The sequence below is a fragment of the Anser anser genome (genome assembly GCF_964211835.1).
Source record: "Anser anser genome assembly, chromosome: 2".
In the NCBI taxonomy this organism is placed as follows: Eukaryota; Metazoa; Chordata; class Aves; order Anseriformes; family Anatidae; genus Anser; species Anser anser.
Window position 1 is genome coordinate 64107422 of NC_139721.1, and position 18658 is coordinate 64126079.

Below are 18658 nucleotides of genomic sequence, written 5' to 3' on the forward strand. Positions count from 1 at the left end.
AAATATGACTGTTCTCTACCTGTATTACAAAATCATGTACATTGTCTGTAGTCCTGGAAGAACTCAAAATCCTATGGAGTAGACATGCAAAAAACCTTATATTTTAGTTATCCCTTGTGCCTTACAGTAAATCAGTATAATCTGCCTTTTATTAGGTTATTGGATGCTGTGGCAAAGAAAAAAATTTGGCTTTTAAGCACTCTGAAGTGAGTACTTTGAAGCCTCAGTAAGTGATAATCAAGAAAAATGGCACTAACATCTTATGATAAATCTTCTCTATATATTTAACTAGGATTACTTGTGAAGCCTCAGAAATTAAAATGATTATATATAGCCTTACTTAAGACTTGAGTTGAGTTTAATAAAGCATGTGATATTGGTTTTCAAAATCTTCTCTTTTTGAACGAAGGTGGCTATAGCAATGCCAGTCAAATGAGCTCTTCTGTGAATGGATGGTTCCCTTCACCCCATAAGCCTACTTGACACCACCATTTGTCATCAAACCACCTCCACATGGCAAGACAGCACATGCACTGCGGATAGGACAAACTTAGACTCGGCCCATGACTGCCTAGTAGAATATCTGTTGTTTGCTTTCTGCCTGCCCTTTCTACAGCAGTATGCTAATTTGAGTCTTTCTCTACCATGCAGCCACTAATTTTTCATGTGACTTGAAAGAATATAAGGTAACCTAGAACTCTTAAAGGTAGTAGGTTTGGTTGAATTTGGCCAGCAAATTCAGAAGATATTAGTGTGGAACTGAGAGATGAACAGAGAGACAGTGCCATAGCACATGTCTCTTCCAGAAGTCTTGAAGTCAAGTTAAAAAATAACTTCTCTTAAGCAATCCATTCAACTAGAATTAGTACCTGAGGTTTCAGTGTTATAAAAGTAATTATAATTTTCCTCAAGGGAGGATTGAAAAAATTCTTGATGGCCATTAAAAATAAAAATAAAAATTAGAAAGCTCATGAAATCTCAGTTCTCTTGACAGTTATAAGAGCTTTGCTGCCAACTTCAGAGTCTTTTTTCTTGTAAAGTCTTATTATTTAGCAAGAACAGGATCATTTCTCTATAACATTTCTCCATCTTTGGGTAAAAGAACTATCTTCCTGAGTATCATTACTAGACCCAGGTGCTCTTGTCTAAGTATTTCCAAAATGGAGGCTAATAATTGCGAGGTGCTTTAACATTTCTTGAAATGTAAAAACGGGAGGAAATGGACATAGAGAGACAATGGGACTGTAATTCTAAATAATATATAATTTAGTCATTCAATGTTTGGGGAACCTTAAGTTTGCTGTAGGCAATGAAGATATTTACTCTAACCTCTTTTCCACCTATATCATCTTTCCTACGTAATCGAGTTGCTCAGGGCCATCCAAAGGTCTACAAAAGTCAATGAGCTGACCTGGGAGTAGACTGGGAACTGCAATGTTCTAGCAGCAGAAGAAATTGTTCTGCAGTCATACATCTCTGCAAGCATCTCCCAGGTTTTGTTATACCACAAGGGAGACATTTTTTCACTTCTGTCTGTCAAGCTTTGTGGTCATAGACAAGTATTATCTGAATAGCAGCAGTTTCATGTCTATGCAAAGTTGTTCTTGAAAATTACATATGCACAAAGTACATATATAAAAGGCAGCTAAATTTGGTGCCTAATGCTTGCAGTTGTAGTGTGCCTACTTGAGTGCCTCATGCTTGTTTTGTTTTGTTTGTTTGTTTGTTTTTAACATCTGTCATTTAACACTGACATGTTTCTTTTCCATTTTTTTTAGGACTGGCCCCAGAGTCAATAGTTATGATAATCAAAATATCTATCAAAACAACTGATCTAAAAAAGCACATCTATAACCTACCAGACAATTGATCCTTTCATTGAAATATGTCAGGAGGAAAAGGTTTTTAAGAAAAATTTAGAGTAGCTGGTAAAAACAACACTGAAAGTTTACCACAGTGGAACTAACCCAATGTAGACATTCCCTTGGGGAATATGTATCATTTAGATATTTATCTTCATTTAACTTACTGTGTCATGATTTTCTTGTTTGTAAACTGTGAAATAAATCAATTTCTGTCTTTAAGATAAATCACAATTCTAAATATTTACATTCAAAATGTGATAATTTACCTATTTTTTGGTACCAAAACCAATTATAAATATCTGTAATATCTACTTTTTTTTTTTTTGTCTGGAAACATCTATTTCAGGTATTTCGCTAAAAAAAAATCTGATAAAGAAAGGAAGTGTTTCAGTTCAACCTTCATCAGAAAACAGTGCTTGCTCACAGTTTTTGATGCAGAATTAGAACAGGGCAGCAACTATTAAATTCCATAACCCAAGATCCCAGCTCTCTTGGGATTGTCAAATACATTCAAAAACTTCCTGGTGCCAGCCACAAAATTCAGTCTGAACAGAACCTGAATACATCTCAGTACTGGGCACTTTTGGGGACTTGGTGAGTGGCCAACATGGACCTCTTTTCTGAATAACTCTCAGCTCAGAAAGAACGAGCAGTGAGAGCACATGCAAGTAACTGTAGACAGAAGAATGCTTTTGCAGATAGACTTGTAGCAGGAAAGATAAAGATAGCCTGGCAGCAGGAAAAGTAGCCACTGCAACATTGCCAGCCTATTGACTTCAGCAGACTGGAGGAGAGCTAAAAGAGCTAAAAGAAAATACATTTGCATAATGCAAGGATTCCTCCACCAGGACAGGATAAAAATGGAAGTCTTAATGTGCAAGTATTTTCTGAATATTCATCAACTTGAATTTTAATGGTAGGACAGTGTTAAACAAGGTATTAATAAAAGAATAAATACACTTACCTGAAAAATAAGACTTTTTGAACATATAGATATTGTTTGAAATGTTTGGGTGCCAGAACAGCTGAATATTTTATTCACCCTGAGCTTCACGAAGCATGAAGAAGGAACCAAAACAAACCTAGAAAATTTAAAAAGTAAATGGAGAAACAAGGAAGGATGTCCACCACTCAGTAGACTATACCAAAAGTTTCTGTGCAGCCTAGTCCCATTTAAGAGCTCAAAATGGTCATTAAAAAGTAGGTCCTACATAAGTGACAGCCCCCTTGTTTACACTGCCCTGCAATTTCTTTGACCCATACATCATCTCCTACACAAGTTCCTCTATGGGTAATTCTCACACTTGAAAAGCTATCATCCTCTATAAGACTATGGAGAAAGCAAAGATCCCCAAAGACAGCTATCATTTTCTGTTCTGCAGAATAATATACTGGAGATGAAGAAAGGGACAAAAATAAGGAAGGCACGTAAAAAGATCTGAGGAAGGTAGAATGATTTTGCACCTCCTATGTGCTTATGTCACATGGAAATTACAATATTCTAAATTCAAGTATTTGAATAAATGTTTAAATAGGAAACTCCTTCTAAAGTTTATTCTCCCTCAGCAAAGCATGTGTCTGTCCAGCATATAACTGTGTGAGATTCAGCATGTTTGATTTAAATAATGGGCGTTACTGAAAGTATTTTGGCTTTGAAAAAGGCTGAGCAAAACTCATGAATCTGACAACGCACCAAGCAGTAAATTGCAGTTCTGAGAGTCAGTCTCCGGAAACAGTTGTATTTTCTCCACCTTTATTGAGCTAAGTTATTGAGCTAAGGAAAAGGCAAGGCAGGAGTGGCTCTGAGTCAAAAGTGCTTACTTATGACAAAAAATGGCAGAGATGAACCGACATCCTTAGAATTATATATTTTTTAAGAATTCATTATAATTAGTATATTAAGTGACTCTGAGATAATTAGTGAAACTTATTTGTCCATCCTTTCTGCACAGAATGAATGCTTGGAGAGAAATTGCAATAGATTTTAACTTGTTCATCATTCCTGTTTAGGACCCATCTCTAAGAAAGCAGAGTGTGCGGTTTTTGAGTGTCACAGGAAAATAACCGTCTTCATACTGCAGGCCAGAATATCGATGTGCTGGGAGGTGACACAAAGAAATATCTGTGCCTGTTAAAAGGGATACTGCAGATTTTCCCCTTTTTCCTAGCTTATGTGGCTGATGGGAGGCTGAGAATGACATCACAAAAAAAAATACAACAATGAGAGCAACATTTCACCTGCATATGTTAACTGTTTTGATTTAGCAGGAGAAAATGCAATGTTTGCTATGACAAAACGTCATCCATCCTTCTCATCTGGACGTCCTTGGGGAGGCTCAGGAGCAAGGAAAAGTGCAGCAATTCTCCATGGTGCTTTCTGACGAGTAAAATGGAGAGGTTAGGGCAACCAGCAATAATTATACAAAATATTGAATAATGTGATAGTATTCTTCCCATGAAGCTAACCAGAAGGGCCCATTCATCCTGATAACTTTTTAATAACAGCTATTTGTAATTGGTTTTGAATACACTTGTCCAGTACTTTAAGGGGCCTTCCAGTACCTAAAGGGGGCCTACAAGATGGGGAAAGACTCTTTATCGGGGAGTGTAGTGGTAGGACAAGAGGTAACAGTTTTAATTAAAAAAAAAAAAAAGTAGATTTAGATTATATATAGTAAATGAATTCTCTCCGAGAATACTCAGGCTGGTGAGGCACAGGCTGCCCAGAGAAGCTGCGGATGCCCCATCCCTGGAGGTGCTCAAGGCCAGGCTGGATGGGGCTTTGGGCAGCCTGGTCTGGTGGGAGGTGTCCCTGCCCATGGCAGGGGGTTGGAACTGGGTGGGCTTTAAGGTCCCTTCCAACCCAAACCATTCTGTGACTCTGTGATTCTATGTTTATTGTATACATTAACTTAACCTAACCAATAATTCATGGACACAGTTTAGTTTTGTGGTTAGAACTCTCCTGTTAAAATTGAACTCTTCTTCTTGTCTCTGAAGACAAGCACTATCTCAATACTTTTAGCATCTGATATGCTATCTCAGGCAAATTATTTTTTCAGATTTTCAGACAGGTTCTTTTATGTTAAAGCTCTGTATTTATTTGGGGAAATGCCACTCTGCTTCTGAGTTTTAATGATGTGAAAAGAACACAACCCATGCAATATCTTCTCAGGTTGTTTTAGAATTCAATGGGAGGCAGAAAATAACTTAACCACTCTTATTTATTAGTGGATCCAGGGACTCTCCCATGTGAAATGAAGTTTGAATTATATTTATCCATGGAAAAATGGCACTTCGTTGTAATGTATGTGCCTATCCACTATTCTTAATCATTAGGAGCTGGAGGAAATTATTAGCACCTAAATTCAGCTTCAGCATGTTTGGTTGGAGATCTTTTGAAAATCTGAAATAATAATAATAATAATAATACAATAATAATATAACAATAATATCTACCACCATACTAATGACACTAAAACCATCACCTAGTTACTTCTAGTAACTTCTAGTTGACATGGTAAATCTTTTCAGCAAATACGCTATTATGCTACCCATACAATTATAAAAATAGATAATGTTACCTGGTTCTTTAAATTGGTAACGCCATATAAACTAAAATGATATAAATATTTAAAAGAGATTTAAAAGTCAGTCTAAGCAGACTAAAGCCCCTGGACTAATTATCATCTTTCCTTACCAAATACCTTTTCCTGATTCTATTCCAGACTTTGCTAACTCTTACATGCCAGTTACATTACCTCTTACAGACCTTCTACCAAGATCAATAATAATGATCAGACAAATTATTTTACTTCATAAATTGATTCCTGGACTGTGTCCTCAGTCAGGTAGAATTGAGTATTCATCTCATAAGTAATACATTGTTTGCTTACATACCTATTTGACTCACCTGTACTTCCAGGATGTCTGTATTCTGGAACAATTCTCTTCATTTATCAAGACAAAGGACAAGACCAATTAAAAAAATTCCTGGTTATGTACGGCTCAAGGTGGCCTTTTTCTCTCTCTTTGCATTCACTGTTTGCATACACAGCATATCAGCGGCCTCAAGTAGAGAAACAAATATCAATTAATCAATTTCTTTTATTCCACAGTTGGCTGAATCCATTCAAGGATGCTGTAAAGCATCTCAGTTATGTACATTAATATCCTAATATGAAGAAGAATCAAGCTGAAATGCAAAGTTTAAAGCATAAAGTCTTGCCTAGCCACCCTCTCAGCCTCTTCGTTAGGAATTACTGGGCCTACTATTCCCCCCTTATCTGTTACGTATTGATTTCCATTTAAAACCAAATACTATAGAAACGTTATAGTTGCTATGGTCCTGTCAGAGATGACTAGGCTTTTAGCTTGGAATTCCACTCTGATTTTCCTAAACTGGTAACTGGTCCCATATGTAATCAAGTCAGTGTCAAACACCTTCCTGAACCACTCAGTGAAATAAATGCCAAATATTGTTTGACATTATTGCAAGTACATCACTGGTTATTTGGATTAAGTCTTGATGCAGTGAGTGCCAAAAACAAAATGAATACTAAGTATCCCAAGTGCATTCATAATAAAATTAAAATCATTTTGTGGCTACCATCATTTGGTTACAGGATCAAAGCAAAAATAATACTAGATGCCAAAAAATCAAGCTCTTTTGTTGTAGCAGAACCATGAGCAATGAAAAATTAAATAAATGCATTAGTGGAAGTATTTAGTATGGGCAAAATCTATTTGCTAAGAACAACTTACAGAAATCAAACTGCTGTTAATGAAAAGTTCACAAAATAGAGAAAGGATCTGTTTGGTTTGTTTGTTTTTACAAACCTCATTGCATACAAAGTTCCCTCAGTTTTCCTGGCATCTTTCTATGGTTATAATCTGGAAGCAATAATCTTTATCAGAGGCTTCCTTTAATTATCTCATTCTACATAATAATACAAAACACTCATGGCAGTCTGCAGGAGTTATGGGTTTTGTTTCTTTGTCAGACTTCTCAGTGACAGACTAGTCCTCAACATCTGATTTCTAAATGCTTTCAAATCACCTCTTAATTTTTGTCACTGTCTGGAACCTCGATAATCGATAGAGAAAAGCTTATTGTCTTGAAGCAAAGCTTCAGGTTCTTGTCTCACATTTGATAAAACATGGACTATTATACTATAATGCACGGTGAGATGAAGGAAATCCCTGCCCCTTCAGAGAAGCATTCTGTAATCAGACCTTAATTGTGCTCTATTTACGAATTTGTAAATTCCGCCATTATGGTGTCTGCCATTTTTGCAAAAGTACTGAAAAAACAACAACAAAAAAACCAACAGCTACACAACTTAGGTAAACAAGCACCTTGGTCACTACATGGGCTGGCACTCACCTGCTGCCTGTTTTTGCCCTTGCCCATTCCTCCTGCAGCACGGCTCTTTCCAGCAGCTGGGATGCAGTTCCACAGGGAAGGAAGGCAAGAGGGCACGAAGCACTTACGGGCTCTGGTTTGAGGGCAAGAGGGAGCAGCACTGTAAAATTGATGTGTAACCACATGCAAAGTCATGCACAGACTGAGCATATGATTGCCGCAGAATGGCTCAATTCAGAATGAGAAACAAAAGGTCCAGCAGGGTGAAAGAGAATAGCAAAATGTATCTCATATCATAGAATTGTCCTTCTTGCAATAAACGTTCCCCTTGAAAAGAAAAGCAAAGCTGTTTGTTTTGTTTTGTTTTGTTTTGTTTTAGGTGTCCATGATTTTTGATCAGACTGAGAACATAGCATCACTAAGAAAAGGAGAATGCACAGAAAGCAGTTACATACCGCCAGCCAACATGACAGCTAAACACATTCATTGTATCAGAGAGATCTGCACTTTGTGCATGGCACAATCTGGCCCAACCTCAAGTCACCCTTGCAGGCTCATTACCGACAGAGACCGGCACTGTTTTTGTAGACAACCTTAGGATGAAACCTAAAATCAACACAGATAAAATTACTATGACTTTATATAATACATATCTCAGAAAATAAAAAATTACACATGAGAACAATGAGGAGAAGACCAACTTCTCTCTTCTACCAAAGTGACAAATTTCACTTCTTCTTTGCCTTCCTTTTTTCCCTGAACCAAGGTTTGAAGAACTATTTTTAAGATCTAGCACTCGAAGCTTGGGAAGTCCAGAATTAAGACTATCCAAACAAGCATAATCCCAGTTACCCAAAAGGAAAACCATTTGATTTAAATTATGTGTTCACAACCCAATTTTTCCTATGCCCCCCCTTGCCTGACACTGCTCACAGAAAGAACGATACCTACTTGCAGACTAGGCCACTAAAAACTCCTGATTCTGTGCCTGCTTCGTATTCTACAAGGCTTTGTACATTACAGAAGCTGTCAGGGGAACGTCAAGGTGAGAGCAGATGTACGGCGTAGGAACCAGAAAGTCAGCCAGGTAAATGCACTTCCATCGCTGCTACAGATGTCACAGGTGACTGAAATCCCCAGGTTTCCCTCCCAGCTCCAAAGAGATATGTTTTACACTCCTCACTTTCAGTACGTCTTCCTTCAGGTGTTAGCTTTCAAGGGTGTGATCTGAACAGTCAATTCTGCAGCCAGGTCGCAGAGGAGTGTGCACTCCCAGCACTGCTCACGGCCAGCTCTGCGAACGGGGGCAGTGCTGGGAGTCTGCCGACAGACATTGTCCTGTTTGTTATGTCATCTAACAACAACAACAAGAAAAAGTTTGTGTCATCTCACAAAACATTCTTATTCGCTTACATTCCTGCAAAATAAGAGTGCTACAGCTATAGGATAAGGACGAGATGCAGACAATTTTTGCCACTCAGTGTTACCCACCCTTGCATTTAGTGAGATAAAATCCTATGGGGGGGGGAAGAGTATAACATAAATTAAAGATATATCGTACAAGTGAGGAAGGTGTCAAAGTTAATATTATCCAGGTAGCTGTTGTTTTTCTGTTGTTTTTCTGTTGAGATCTTTATTTTGCCACTCTAATGTTATTGTAGCAGATTAGCTGTGTGCATACTCATAGATGAGCAGCAAGCATTATAAACTGCTGAAGTTATCAGACAGAGAATTTATAACTAAATATATAGAAGTTTAGAGAAAAAAAATGGAAAGAGTTCTGCTGTGGATTAAAAGAAATCAGACTGCCCCTGCATCCACTGGCAGGACAAATCTGACCTCTTTCCCATACAAAAATAACAGGGGAAATAATTATGGAAATGAAGAGAAATGAACCATGAAAGGGTTACAGAATACAAAATGATCACGCTTCATGTGGCATACGGAAGGCGGCTAGAAATCGAGTGCTTGCTGTTTCTTCAAACACAACAAGTGGAGTTCATTGATGAAAGCCAATAGGAGACACATTTGACGAAAGAAAAGAAGATGGTTCTTCACATAACAGGTGGAATTTGTTCAAAAGTAAACACTATCAGTACCTAAATAATTACCAGTAAAAAAATGTAGACATATTGGATTAAGTTCAGATAAAAGCTACAAAAATAATTAGGGGAAACTAAACTAACAGAAAAGAAGGAAAGAGAAATGAATATATAGTGCTGGCTAAATGACAGCTAAGTTATGATTACATCTACAACAAATATTTAAAATGTGTAAACTCTACATTGGTTCATTAGCAGAATCATTTAGAAAGATACAGATACATTTAGAAAGATATTGCACAGATATGAAGGAAAAAAACATTAAGTTCCAAACACTGAAGTTCAATGTTAGGGAAAACTTTCATTGGTCTGTGAAATCCAATTAATTGGCATAATAATAGAATAAACACTAGAATCTATATTAACTTGTAAGTGCAGTAGGCAAAACTAGAGAATATTATAACAGAAGGTTTCCAAAGGATTTTCTAATCAGCAGTTGGGGGGAAAAAAAATACTTTCTAACCAAGTTGATATTTTTTTCAGGAAATCATAATTTTATTAAAAATTGCCATTCTATTGTTGACATTTCAAACTGCATTTTTTAAGTTTTTTTTTTTTTTAATTTTTGGTGAAGTGTACTAAGGGATGTATATATAAGGAATATAGAAAAGTGTATATAGAAAACTAATAACTAAGTCCTCCCAAAAGTTATCTCAAAAAAAAAAAAAAAAAGCATCCAGGGTAATCTCCTGAATCTGAAGAGTATACAAATGCAAAGAACTCAAAAGAACATCACAAGCATTGCTATTCAGTGTCACTACAGGTTTTGGCAATCTAATGAACTAGAAGGGATGCCTAAGCATTATCTGAGAGGAAAAATGACTTAATAGACTGCAGTCAAGACAAAGAATGAATGAGAAATCCCCGGCCAAGAAATCCAGCAGTCTCTTTCCCTTACAGCAGATAGGAACAGCAGGATCTGGGCCAGAAGTTCGGATCTGTCACTGCATAGCAGCACAAGCTGGACTTAGCACAGCCAGGGCAGCAGCAAAGAGAAATAAACTGGAGCAGAACACGGGTAAAAGTGGAAGCACTCGCTGTAATCTATGAGCTAAATGCAGACAAACTAAGTAGGGAATTATGTGACTTTTTTCCTCAGATTTTTAAATCTGAGGAATTTCCACAGGAAACCATATCTTAGGTGTACCAAGATTATTTCTCCAGCCATATATCGCAAGAATCATTAGTTATGTATTTCTGAAATATGATAAGGAACCTTTGCAGACCATACAGTCATTTAATTAATACGTGAAGTACCAGCTTTTTCCAGTTCAAGAACCAAAATTGTGTGATAAGTTCCTAATGGCCATAGTTCATCCACGGGTCTGGGTTTATACCAGTCTCATCTGCATAGACTGTCTAATGTGTTTAGCCTCTATGAAGAATTTGTTAACAGTAAATCAACATTGTCATTATTTAATAATCTGACTGTGTTCTATCCTGCTGAGTGGAAATAGTCAATTCTGGCTTTCAAACATCTTAATTTCAGGTCATTTTATTCGATGGGCAGCATTAGATAAAAAGCATCCAAATTAGAGCAAACATAAAAGTCTAACATGATTTCATTTGGCAAGAGAAATACACACTGACATTTCTTTTGTCATGCAAACACACGCCGAAAACGCGGGGTGAGAGAGAGTTGTATAGTACCGTATTTGTCATACGCACACTAAAAGCCTCAGAGGCAGAGCCACACCGCGAATAACTGGGCTCCTGCAAGGTGGGTGAGGGCTTCCCTGAGGAGGCACCCCAGTGGTGCAGGGGTGAAAGGGTACCAGGGATCGGTAAGTGCTGCAGGACAGAAGAAAGGCAGGAGCTGGGCTGAGGCATGCCCCTTCCCATACATACGACAACCTCTGTCACCGCTGGCTGGCTGGGCCCAGACCTCAGTGAAGGAATTTCTGAAATACCAAGTGCTTAAACTGCTGTAATTTGTTCTGTTAGCACAACAAAGTGTTACAACTACTCTTCACTGCCTCACAAGCAGAATGAGAGGCTGAGAAAATGCAGATCTCCTCTAGACATCTATGGTGAGCAGCAGGACCCTCAAAAGACTAGAGGTTCAAGGTAGATCTTGCTAGAGATTTTCTTCAGTGAGCTCCCCAAGGAGGACCAAAAGGCTCTTAAGTTAATAAATAAATACATACATACATACATACATACATCAGGTTGATTAGACTCGAACTTCTTCAAGCCTGGAGCATGAGCAGGTGCATCAGGACCTCCCCCTCCCTCCACAGTCAGCGGAGTTCCTTGACCAGCTTCTGCCAAGGAGCATGGAGGCACACTGGGAAAAAGGAAATAACCCAGGAAGACTGCTTGTGAGTTTAACAGTGCTATTTCCACGTGCAGCCATGAAGACATCCGCACTGGTGAAATGCTAGCCTGGTTCCTGGAGCACTGCTGTCCTAGGCCAGCTAGCATTGCACCAGCCAGTGCCCAACGCAGTTTGTTGGCGTGCAGGATCAGAGGGTGCACCAGCACACTGCTGGCTAAACTGTGCTGTCGTAACCAAACCTCAGTGCCAAATCCTAAAACTACTTGTGGGAGAACGAATAGTGCATGCTAATTACAGATTATCCATAAGGCCATCATGAGATTTCAACACAGACTACATTTTCCCTCTGTAAACTCTGCTTTAAAAGTCTCTTCACTCAATAACATGACTGCCCACGACAGAGTAAATTAATAAAACGGTACATGTGATCATTTCAGCATAAAGTTTGAATGGACATCCTGTTGGCATGAAGGAAGTAAGATTTTGGAGAGCAAAATTGGGTCTACTGGGCCTCAGTGGGCTGATAATGCTTCAGTACCCAGGGACAGCCCCGGGCACATTGAAGGCTGCAGCCTCGCTGCCCAATGCACAGGGTTAGGAAGGGATTTACAGCGCCATGGGCCAGCAGGCACAAAATAGGAAAGAGTGAAACAGAAGGTTAAATTAACTTCAGCATTTAACTTAATACTGAATTTCTTCCTTCCCTCAGAAAAGCAGAATTCCCTACTCTTTAATCCCTTGCAACATGGTCTTGCAGAATCGCACATTCTTCATTCTTCCTCACAGAGCTTAAGCTAACATGGGTTCATTTCACAGACAGGCAGAAGTCAGCACTGAGTTCCCATCCTGCTGTCAGAAAAAAGGGCAAACAGCTATATTATAGCTATGACCACTAACTACCCACTTCTCTCAGAAAACACGCATTACATTATTTACTCTATGTAGTACATACTACATTTCTATAATGCATTGTTTGTTTGCTTATGTTTTAGGATCTGTCTTCTGAGCCTTCACAAAAATATTTTGCAATAATCTGATACAGATTTGGGGATCAAACATTTGCATTCCACCAGTTAAGCCCAGCTGTGGCTTCTGGAAAGGCAGAACATATTTTGTGAAAAGGCAGGTAGGAAGGTGACACTTTTTCCACTAAAACATTGAAAAATAAGAAATGACCCTACCTTTGGAATCAATGATTATCCTGGAAATCAAAAAGACTGCAAATGTTAAGCACCAATAAAAAATTAATTATTTTGTATATACGTCAAAGCTTATGTAAAGCACGTGCTATTATGTCTAGCCCTTAGAGTCCCACCTGCTTGAATTATGAGGTGGTCAGACACAAAGCTTTTTAAAAAGACGTATAAAGGTAAATATAAAAATAAGTACAAATTTGTAGTCCTTTAAGTCCCATAAGACATGAAAATGTGACCAGGTATGAAATGATGAGGTGACATATCCCTAAACAATCAGAGAACTGGAAACAATGGCTCAATAAAAGGCAGAACATCCCATTCCTCAGCTGGGGTATTTACAGACTGCTGTAGGAGAAGAGAGTAGAGAGGACGTGCTTCGGTCTCCTACTGCTTCCCAGTCAGGCACATCTTGGATGCTGGGATGGACGTGAGGAGGGACTGCCTGTTCTCTCCCATCACCTACTGCCCTTAGGCTTCTGGTTTCTGAAACCTAGGCCTTTTGGGGGGTTATTTCTTTTAACCGCTTCTAGCCACAGGAATGAAAAAAGTGGCATGTCTCTACCAGAACCTCTCCGGGGGTGGCCTAGATCTAGCTATTGCTTCACTCGCCACTTCTAAGGAAGGGACCGTGTCGTCTCCTCTGGTGGCCAAGAGAAGGTAGAAGGGGCTACTGCTTCAGAGGGGGGCTGTAGTTTCGTGGGAGGTGCATAGGTAGCTTCAGCATCACGGACAAGAGCTCGGCACCCAGTTCTGACCTCAGCCAGTCAGGGGCCACTTCTCCATTTCAGCCTCACCGCGCCCCCAGGCTTAGTGCTATTATGCGGCTTTGCTGGGCAGCGCTGAGATGCTCAGCCCTTTGCAGAACGAAATCCACAGTGACTTAAAATTGAAATCAGGGTTACCAATAACTAAATGGAAATAGTGTTGTTTCCCAGAACACAGCAAATCTTTCACAATGTACTGGGGTGCATGTTTTTCGTCTCCACTGAGCTATGAACAATAGGGAACTCTCCGCTTTTATTAAAAACTTTGAGGGATTATTATTTTAGTTAAGCCTTTAAGAATTCATACCTATCTGGAAAGGGCAGCTTGTGTAATGAACTTCCTGTTTTCATCATAGCTGGATACTGCTTTTTGCTGTTGCCTGTTATTACCCAGTTAATATGAACTGCCTGGAGTTTATTTTTAGCTCACTTGAGCCTATTGTAAGGTCTGTTCAAGAACTTAACTTTCAAACAAGACGATGTAATTACTGCATCTAACACTCACTTTAGGAATACACTCTTAGGTCTTTTCAAACAGCCAAGGTATGAAGTGAAAATAGGTAATGAATAGTGATTGAATACCAGAAACCTGTACAATTCAAAAATTATCTTTTATTTTCAAATTAAAGAAGTCATACTCCATTCCCTTGATCTCCAATAAACACAGCAGAGAGGAATAAATATTTGCCAAAATGAGCAGGGTATATTTTTATTTGAGAAAAAAATGTACAGTTATCAAAATGTCTTGAGATCATAAAATCAAGAACTTTGAATTCTTCTGCATCAAACGTTTTTTATGTATATCAAATCACATGTAGCACAAGTGAAAAATCTTTAAGATTGAAATGAGACTGAATGTAAACTCTGCAAATGACACTTTTTTAACAGTCTTTCAACTTCTTACAGAAAAGAAAATAGCAATAATAAAATCACATAGAATCACAGGGCAATTCAGGTTAGAGGGTATCGGAAGGGGTCACCTAGTCCAATGTCCTGCTCAAAGCAGGATGAGCCATGAGGTTACTCAGGGCTTTATCCAGTCTAGTCTCAAAATCCCCCAAGGATGGAGGGTGCACGACCTCCTCCGGACAGCCTGTTCCAACATCTGAGTGACCTCATAGCAGAAAGGTTTCTCCTTGCCCCCACTGCAAAACTCTCTTTTATCAACATCTGCTTGTTGCCTCTTGTTCGACTGAGAAGTGCCAGGCTCCGTCTTCTTGATGAGCTTGTCCCAGCTCAGGGAACGTCACTGTTATGCCCCCCCAGGGCTGTCTCTTCCCCAGGCTGAACAAGCCCTGCTCCCTCAGCCTCCCTCCCCAGGGCAAGTGCTGCAGCCCCCTGGCGATGGCCCAGCACTGAACTCAAGTCTTTCTTGCTTTCGGTCACCCAGAACTGAACACGGTACCCAAACGTGGCCTAACAAGTGCTGAGAAAATGGGAATAATCACTTCCCTTCAGCTGTTGACTGTACTCCTGTCACCACAGTCCAGGACACTGCTGGATCCTGTCCAGCCTGCTGTCCACCAGGTCCTCTGGGTCCTTTCCTCAGAGCTGCCCCCCACCACTCTGTCCCCAGCCTGGGCTCTTTGCACAGGGTCTTTCCTTCCCAGGTGCAGGACTTGGCATTCGTCCTAGGGATAATTCCGTAGATGGTTCTTAAACATGAGCGTAACATTTTCCTCTTCTCTGTTTCGTTCTGCTATTGCAGACTCATCTTACTACAATTTAGCTTAAAGGGGTGGATTACATAAATCAGGATACATTTAAAATCTGATTAGATGAGAAAGAGAGATAAAGAAGTCTGTCTTGTTTGTCACGATGAATGATTTTTTTCACTGTCTTCCATTCCTTATATACTTTTACACTTAATGCTGTAGCTAGTTTGGCTTCAGCAGACTCACGAGAATTTACAGAGGCTGTACACCAAAATAAATCAACTATTTGTCTCTTCAGCTAGTCAAATAAACTAAAGGTCACAGCACTTGCTATATGTATACATTTTGAATAATTTCAGTATTAAAACTTAACTCTAATAATCCTTATATTGTTTGCTTAAAGCCAACTTGATATTAGTAGTAATAAGTACTCTCCAGGAAAAGTGAACATTACTAGGAAACAGGTATATTAAAAAGGATTTACAGATAAAAGAGGAATTTAAGTTTGACAAGCCTATTAATGGTAGGCTCACTAAGTTTCAATTCATTACATATATCAGTGAATACAAAGGAATTTTTTGTTTTGTTGCAAACAAAATGTATTTCTGGCCACCTGATGCCTGGGAAATTTCACAAACAATATAATAGTTTTCAAAAAAAAAAAGATGTTATAGGTTACAAAAAAGGACACATAGCATAAGATATCAAGATATATATAGTTCTCTGTACTTTCAAGGAGGCTTTTGTGCAATTTCAAATGGCCAAGCAGTATTTACTTGAAATGTTTAAAAACGAAATGCAAAAGATTCAGGACTGAAATTTCAAAGCTAACTATTGCAGGCTGTTGAACAAAGGAAACTTATTTTCTTTTTTGAAGCTTTGATTTTTTTTGCTACGTCACTGACATTGTGATTTTTAAACTGTTTATTGCCTTTTACTTAAAATTCACCCTGGAGATAAAAATAAAAAATAAAAAAAAATCAAGAAACATTGTCGTTACAATCCTTTCAAGACAATTTTCAGTGAAAGCTACTTGTGTTTGGTTTGCCATTTGAGTATCTATTCAACATTATGTCTGCTTCCCTTCTCTGCTTCTTTTTACATTTCCCTCGAAACTAATCTGACATCAAAGACCTCATCATCAAAATTACACAGCAGGTATTTGGATGAATTAAAATTTTCACAGTTAGCATATATAATAAATGACAGTTGTGGTGGGCTGACCTTGGGCAGCTGCCAGATGCCCACCCAGCCGCTCTCTCACTCCCCCTCCTCAACAGGACAGGGGAAGAAAATAGGTCAAGATAAAGACAGGGAGATCATTTACAAATTACTGTCATGGGCAAAACAGACTCAGCTTGGGGAAAATTAATTTAATTTGTTACTAATTAAAAATAGAGTAGGATGGTGAGAAACAAGACAAAAAAATAAAAGCACCTCCCCACCACCACCCCCTTACTCCTAGGCTCAACTTCACTCTCATCTCCTCTACCTCCCTGAGCAGCGCAGTGGGATGGGAAATGGGGGCTGTGGTCAGTCCGTAACAGATCCTGTGCCACTCCTTCCTCCTCACACTTTTTCCCTGCCTCAGTGTGGGTCCTTCCCATGAGCCGCTGTCCTTCACAAACTGCTCCTGCGTGGGCTCCTCTCCACGGGCTGCAGCTCCGGCCCGGGGCCTGCTCCTGCGGGGGCTCTCCATGGGCCGCAGCCTCCTCCAGGCCACATCCACCTGCTCCACCGGGGGCTCCTCCACGGGCTGCAGCGTGGAGATCTGCTCCGTGTGGGACCCGTGGGCTGCAGGGGGACAGCCTGCTCCACCAGGGGCCTCTCCACAGGCCGCAGGGGAACTGCTGCTGTGTGCCTGGAGCACCTCCTGCCCTCCTGCTGCACTGACCTGGGGGGCTGCAGGGCTGCTTCTCTCATGTTTCTTTTCCTCCCTCCTCACTGTACTGTAGCATTTTTATCCTGTCTTAAATACATGTTTGGCACCGGCACTGGATGGCAACGGTCCACCTCTGGGTGGAAATCTAGAACCACAAAGACACTACTGGTTTTGACATCCCTGTCCTCACCTGTTGCAGCTAGAAATACTACACATCCTGATGTTTTTCCACTGTCTTGGGTTCGAATACTGATGCTCACACACCATCATTAAAGTAGAAAATGAAAAGATAGATGAACTCTGGCATAAACAAGAAATAGGTGAGTGTTCTGATGTCCCCAGGAAAAGTGGGGAAAAATTGTTATTAATTGTGTTTTAAGCTGGACAACACCGGTGCCATGTATTTAGTCTCTGTTGTCCTCAAAATAAATAAAAAATGGCTCTTTTTAAAAGCTTGACCCTGGCAACAAAACGTAGCAGATTGGGGTGGATGGTCTTACTGCCTTTCTGCAATGAAAGGGAGGGAACAGGAGATTTTTCATCCATGCCCATACCCTAGATTCAGCTTTGTCTAGACCCATCACATTAACCAGACACTTACTCACCTGCAGAAATTCACCTGCACTTACTCACCTGTCTCCTGGGATTATTTTTCTGTAAAGAGAAATTAGGCACATGAAAATTACATGGATGACACTGAAATTGTTTTGGTGTGCTGGTGTTAGCAGATCTTTTTTTAATGCTATCAGATATTTAATGACAACAAGTAATAACTCTAAGTTCCTGTCTCACTGCTTATATTTTAATCATGGATATTAATATTTAGGCCTGGATTGTTCTCGGTTAAATCAGAATAAATTCAGAGAACTTACACTGGCTTTGTAAACTGCTGCTTCAGATTCACAAAAATGTACTAGGAGCAATGGTTTTGTACAGTAACTGTATTATAGATTTCATGTTCTTTAAATCACAGCATACTACAGGTACATTCAACTTCTTATGAAGTAAAGCATTTAAGAAAATGCTACCGATATATAATATTTGAAAAATACTAGAAACACTTTAAGTGCAAGAAACTGACATCAGAAAAAGTTATTTTTGAGTACTCAGCACCCATCTGTTGCAATTAATGACTTTAAAATGAAAGACGAAACATTTTAACACAACCTTCGAAACCCGTTTACCTCATTGAGGTCGTTTAGAGCCAAGGATAACCTGCCGTGACAGGTCAAATCACTGAAGCACTGTATTTACAGGATGACTAGACAAGAAGCTCAGGAGAACCGTGCAGAGGTCTATATGAATACTCCTGCAGCAGTGCAGAGGGAATCCCAAGTCATTAAAAAATAAATTTCCTTGGATTTTCTGATGTGTAATCTGTTATACCCAAATATGACACCATATTTCATTAGCCAAAGAAAATACATCCCACACTGGAACTGGATACAATTGAACAGCTTTAGATGTTCAGTAAATTCACAACTATGCATCACAATTCTGGTGCGTCAGACCCCAAACTCCATAAAATTGCAGTATTTATCTCCAAAACCA

The 18658-nt window shown here is 39.3% G+C and overlaps 1 long non-coding RNA gene across 1 annotated transcript; it reads right to left on the reverse strand.

The window, feature by feature from the left end:
• Positions 1 to 3910: 3910 nt before the first annotated feature.
• Positions 3911 to 7626, reverse strand: LOC310894931. The gene is made up of 3 exons (XR_014580299.1): positions 7252 to 7626; positions 5779 to 5934; positions 3911 to 4242 (listed from the first exon to the last, which is right to left on the reverse strand). It is a non-coding gene; the product is annotated as an uncharacterized lncRNA (long non-coding RNA).
• Positions 7627 to 18658: the final 11032 nt, after the last annotated feature.